This window comes from Carlito syrichta, unplaced genomic scaffold (assembly GCF_000164805.1).
Source record: "Carlito syrichta isolate Samal-C Ts95f unplaced genomic scaffold, Tarsius_syrichta-2.0.1 Scaffold312786, whole genome shotgun sequence".
Lineage (NCBI taxonomy): Eukaryota > Metazoa > Chordata > Mammalia > Primates > Tarsiidae > Carlito > Carlito syrichta.
In genome coordinates this window covers 195,228-201,894 of record NW_007256882.1, presented here as the reverse complement: position 1 = coordinate 201,894, position 6,667 = coordinate 195,228, and positions in this window count along the sequence as shown.

The window sequence follows — 6,667 nt, the reverse complement described above, 5'->3', positions numbered from 1 at the left end:
AGACAGTGTTGTGTGAGCTGGTGCATTGTACTGATGCAAGAGCTCCTTTGGAACAATTTTTGTACACACCTTTCTCATGCCAATATTTTCAGTTAAGATTTCTGTAACTGTTTCTCTACTAGTGTTTATTTGTTCAGCTATGCATCTCACAGTCAGCCGATAATACTGATGCACAATCTGATGAATTTTTGCGGTTTTCATCAGTTCTGCTCATTAATGCCTGTCCTGAACCTTCTTCAACAGTAATACTTTCTCTCCTCTCAGAAAAATGTTGAATCCATTTGTACACTACTGCTTCCTTCATGGCATTATCCCCATAAACGTGGACTATTTTGTCTCTGATTTCACTTCCACTCTTGCTAAGTTCAACAGAAACTTAATGTTTGTTTGTTGCTCTAATTAAAACCCTGAAATACCCATGATGACAACTCTGATGACCATTCCAGGAAAAGAGTTCCAAAATTGCTTTGACAGGTGGACTAAGTGCTAGTATCAATGCATAACTTCAAACAGGAGTATTTTGAAGGTGACCATAGTGATAATCAGCAGTTAGATATGTAGCACTTTTTCTAGAATGAGTTCACACACTTAATTGTCAGACCTCATATGATATAAAGAACTCAGAGTCTTGTGAGATAATATTAGATATGTCCAGGATACAATCCATAATCACTTAGCACACTAAAAAACAGGATAATTTCAAATGACATGGAAAGATGACCAACGGATGATTACCCAGAGATGACACAGTTCTTTTTTTTAATCAATATATTTTATTATGATGTTGTGGGGTACAGTTAAGGGTAAGGTATACAAATATGTTTCATTCAGACACCCTGTTGATAAGAGGTGTTTCCCCATCCCCAGACAGATATTTGCTACCGTTAATCCCATCACCCACCCCATAGTTTCCCACTACTGTCAGTCACTTTCTTATACTATTACATTGAATGTTCAAGGTCCATTATATGAGTGAAAACATGAGATACTCGGATCTTTGTTTCTGTGAGAGGTCACTCAGTATTATAGACTCTAGTTCCATCCAGGTTGCTGCGAAATTAATGATTTTGCTTTTTATCATGGCTGCATAGTATTCCATCATGTATATGTACCACATTTTTTTAATCCAGTCCTCTTTTGAGGGCAGCATGGTTGGTTCCAGGTTCTTGCTATAGTGTACAATGCTGCGATAAACATACGTGTGTAGGTATCTTTTTTATAGAGTGATTTGAATTCTTCAGGATATAATCCCAGTAGCGGGGATTGCGGGGTCATATGGGAGGTTGATATATAGAGCTTTTAGGAATCACCACACTGCTTTCCACAGAGGTTGCACTAGTTTACACTCCCGCCAACAATGTAGAAGTGTTCCCTTTTTGCCACATCCTCTCCAGCAGTTGTTATTTTTTGAGTTGGTGATAATTGCCATCCTGACTGGAGTTAGGTGGTATCTCAGTGTGGTTTTGATTTGCATCTCCTTGATAATTAGTGACATTGAACATTTCTTCATGTGTCTGTTGGCTGCTCGGATGTCTTCCTTTGTGAAGTGTCTGTTCATATCTTTTGCCCATTTTCTAATAAGGTTGTTTGTTTTTTTTTTCTTTTCAGCACGTTTGAGTTCCTTGTAGATCCAGGATGTTAAGCCTTTGTCAGACCTGGTGTTGGCAAATACTTTTTCCCAGTCTGTAAGCTGTCTCCCTGCTCTTTTGATGGTTTCTTTGGCTTTGCAGAAGCTTATCAGTTTAATAAGGTCCCACTTGTCTATCTTATCTCTTATGGTCTGTGGGTTTCAGGTCATAAGATGCCAGTTCCAATTTCCATGAGGGTATGTCCTTCATTTTCTAAGGTTCTTATGGTTTGAGGTTTTACACTTAGGTCTCTGATCCATTTGGAGGTAACCTTTGTGCATGGGGATAGATAGGGGTCCTGTTTCAATCTTCTGCATGTGGTCAGCCAGTTTTCTCAGCACCATTTACTGAATAGATTCTCCTCTCCTCAGTGACAGGTGGTGGAGGCTTTGTCGAAGATGAGTCGGTTGAGAAATTGAGGTTTTGCTTCTGGGATCTCAATTCTATTACATTGATCTATATGCCTGTTCCTATACCAATACCAAACTTTATAGTAAAGTTTGAAGTCTGGTAATGTGATACCACCTGCTTTGTTTTTTTTGCTGAGGATTGTTCTGGCTATTCTTGGATGTTAGTGTTTCCATATGAATTCCTGTGTTGTTTCTTCTAGGTCTGAGAAGAAAGTTGCTGGTAATTTGATGGGTATTGCATTGAATTTGTATGTTGCCTTAGGTAGGATGGACATCTTCACAATGTTGATTCTTCCAATCCAGGAGCATGGGATATTTTTCGCTTTTTTGTGTCACCTTTGATTATTTTGAGCAGTGTTTTGTAGTTTTCATTGAAAAGGTCTTTCACATCTCTGGTTAGGAAGATGCCAAGGTATTTCATTTTTTTGTGGTTATTGTGAATGAATTATGCTTTTTATTTGGGATTCTGTTTGTTTATTATTGGTGTAAAGAAATGCGATTGTCTTTTGCACATTTATTTTGTACCCTGAGACTTTGCCAAAGACCTTTAGCAGTGTAAGGAGGTTTTTGACAGATTCTCTTGGGTTTTCAAGGTACACAATCATATATCTTCAAAGAGAGATAACTTGACTTCCTCTTTTCCTATTTGGATACCCCTGATTGCCTTCTCTTCTCTGATTGCTCTAACCAGGACTTCCAATACTATGTTAAACAGGAGGGGTGAGAGTTGACATCTTTGTCTTGTTCCAGTTTTCAGGCGAAATGGTTCCAATTATTTTCCATTTAGGAGTATGCTGGTTGTGGGTTTCTCGTAGATGGCTTTTACTATTTTGAGGTATGTTCCCTGTATGCCTAGATGTCCGAGGGTTTTTATCAAGAAGGGGTGCTGGATTTTTTCAAAAGCTTTTTCTGCATCTAATGATATAATCATGTGGTATTTGTTTTGACATCTGCTGATGTATTTAAATACATTTATGGTTTTACGAATGTTGAACCAAACTTGCACCCCAGGAATGAAGCTTACTTGGTCATGATGGATGATTTTTGAGATGTGTTGTTGAATGCGGTTTGCTAGGATTTTGTTGAGAATTTTAGCATCTATGGTCATCAAAGATATTGGTCTGTAGTTCTCTTTCTTTGTTGGATCTTTACCTGGCTTGGGCATCAATGTGATGTTGGCTTCGTAAAACGATTTGGGGAGAGTTCCATCCTTTTCAATCGCCTGGAATACTTTCAGTAGGATTGGTATCAGCTCCTCCTTAAATGTAGAATTCTGGTGGAAAGCCATCTGGACAAGGGCTTTTGTTTGTAGGTAGTTTTCTTATTACGTAGTCAATTTCCGTGATTGTTATTGGTCTATTTAGGGTCTCAATTTCTTCTTTTTCCAACCTAGGTATGTTGTGTGATGACAGAAAGTCCTCCATTTCCTTAAGGTTTTCAAGCTTGTTTCCATAAAAGTGTACTTAGTAGTCTCTAATGATCTTTTGTATTTCTTCAGGGTCAGAAGTGACTTCATCTTTTGTGTTTCTGATTGTGCTTATTTGGGTTTTTTCTCATTTTTTCTTTGTCAGTCTAGCTAGGGGACCATTGATCTTGTTTATCCTTTTGAAGAACCAGCTTTTTGTTTCATTGATTTTTTTGTGTTATCTTTTTTTCTTCTAAGTCCTGGATTTGGACTTTTATTTTGGTGATCTGGATTCTTCTGCTGAAATTAGGGGTTTTGTGATCTTGCTTTTCGAGCTTCCTTAAGTGGCTTTTTAGGCTGTTGAGTTGTGTTTCTTCCATTTTCTTATGTGTGTTTTTTAGGGATATAAATTCCCCTCCTACTACAGCTTTAAGGCATCCCAGAGATTTTGGTAAGACGTTTCCTCATTTTCATTTGTTTCCAGGTATCTTTTGATCTCTGTTTTGATTTCATCATTGACCCAGGAGTTCTTTAGCATCATGCTGTTTAGTGTCCATGTCTTTGTGGGTTTTGGGGGGACCTTGTTTGTGTCAATGTTTATTTTTATTCCACTGTTGTCCAAGAAGGTGTATGGTAGACTTTCAGTCCTTTTAAATTTGTTTATGCTTGATTTATGGCCAATTATGTGGTCGATCTTAGAATATGTTCCATGCAGTGATGAGTAGAATGTGTATTCTGTGGTCTTTGGATGGAGAGTTCTGTAGGTATCACTTAAGTTCATTTGGTCCAGAGTCACATTGAGGTTCTGGATCTCCTTACTGATGTTTTGTCCTGATGATCTGTCTAGGGTTGTGAGTGGGGTATTAAAGTCCCCATTTATGATGGTGTTAGAGTCAGTATCTTTCTTTAGTTTTCCTAGAAGTTGCTTTATGAAAGTTGGTGCACCTATGTTGGGTGCATATATGTTTAGGATAGATTTTCTTGTTGATGGAGTGAACCTTTTTACCATTATGTAGTGGCCCTCTGTATCTTTTTTAATTTTTGATAGCTTATATGGTATTTTGTCTGAAATTAGGATCATGACTCCTTTCTTTTGTGTTCCATTTGCCTGAAAATTTGTTTCCCATCCTCTTACTTTGAGTCTGTGCATGTCCTTTCTAGTGAGATGGGTCTCTTGAAGGCAGTATCTTGTTGCCTGGTGATATTTTATCCATTTTGCCACTCTATGTCTTTTCAGTGATGCGTTTAGTCCATTCACATTCAGGTTAATTATTGAAATGTAAAAGTTCATCCCTATCATAGAGTTCTTATAGAGTTGTTGTTCTTCCACGTGGTTTTTTTGTCTTTCTTTTGGTTTTTGGACTTGTTCATGTATATTTTATTCTTTTCCCTGTACTCTTGTGAAGAACATTGTTCTTTTTTCCTTTTCTTCTGTGTTTAGTACTTTTCTTAAGTGTTTCATGTAGAGGTGGTTTGGTGGCAGCATAAGTTCTTAGGGATTGGATATCTGGGAAAGATTTTAATTCTCCCTCACTGATGAAGCTTAGCTTGGCCGGGTAGGTTATTCTTGGTTGAAATTGTTTATCTTTTAGGACTCTAAAGATAGGGCTCCAAGCTCTCCTAGCCTGCAGGGTTTCTGTAGATAAATCTGCTGCTATTCTGGTTGGTCTTCCATGGTAGGTGATCTGGCCTTTTTCTCTGAATTTTTTCTTTTATGCCTACTTTGTTTAGGCAAATTATTGTGTGTCTAAGAGTTGGTCTTCTCATTTGTTGTCTTGTAGGGGTTCTCTGAATCTCTTGTGTTTGAATTTTTGCATCACTGATTAGATAAGGGAAGTTTTCTTGAATGATCTCATGGAAAGTTTGTTCCAGTGTGGTCTCTGTCTCTCTTTCTGCCTCAGGAAGGCCAATTACTCTTAGGTTCGGTCTCTTGAAGTAATCGCTCATCTCTTGAAGGTTTTGTTCTGTCTTTTTGAGCTTATTTTCTGTGTTTTTAAGAGTTTGGGTTAGTTCTATATTTTGTTCCTCAAGCTCTGAGATTCTTTCTTCTCCTTGGGTAATTCTGCTTTCCATGCTTATCAGTTTGTTATTTATTTCATTCACAGTATTCTTTATTACTGTTATCTCAGATATCAGCTCCTTCCTAGTTTCTTCTTGTGTCTCCTCAGTTCTTTTTAATCTCTCCATTATTCTTGATATCTAGGTTTGTAGTTTGAGACCCTTCATTCTGGGGGCTCTTCATTGTTTGCATTCCAAGTCAGTTTTCTCAGTGTCTGCCCTCTCAGGGGTCTGGGAGAGACCCATACTCTTCTTTTGGTTTTTCTTCATTTTTGTAGATTTTTCTCTCTCTCCCCCTTTCCCTCCCTTTCTTTAATTCTGTTTTTGAGGGAAAGTGGGATTGCTTTTATTTCTCTTCTGCAATATCTTGTTCTTCCTTATGAGGGTCTTCTGGCTTTGTTCACTTTTCAGGTTGGAGTGTAGGCTGCAATCTTTACTTTTTGCAGTTTTGAGGTTTAATTGATGGGGAAGCTGTGGTTCAGAATGTATATGCTAATTCTAGCATCCATGAACAGGTGTATGAGCACACTGTAACCTATTTCCGTCTGCCTTACAATCTCTCCATTCAGCAGTATGTAGTCTTGGTCCCTAGATTAAGAAGGGTGGTATAAAAGAGGAAAATAATGTAGGAAAGGGGGTCAATAGGAAGTTAGAAAGAGAGAAGAGCTAGAGGGAAAACAGACATACATACCAACTATCAGGTGAGAAAGAGACACAAGGTCAGAAAGAAGTGAAAAAAGACACGCAAGAAAGATTCCCTAAATAATACTGATAGCTACACAGAGACAGACCAATTAAATCAAGAAACAGCGTAAGTCAGAAGGCAACAAACAAACGTGATCAAAAGAAACAGTCAAAATGATAAAATCATAAGTCAAAATAAGCGATCAGACTAAAGTCACTTCAGCTCTGATCTCCGGCCTCTCCCCTTTGTTTTTCATTGCAGGCAGCCAGATTTACTCACAGTTTGGGTTTGTTTTTTGGGATTTTTTTAGTCAGCTGCCTGGGGGTTGCTTTTGTCTGATTCAGCATAGTGGTAGGGCTTTGTCTCCTGTTTCACGACGTTACCTTAGGAACTGAGGTAGGGTTTGTTGATAGTTGAGCGAGGCAATGGAAGTCTCTGCCTGGAGAATGGCCGAGGCAGTTTTTGCAGATCCATTTCTCTC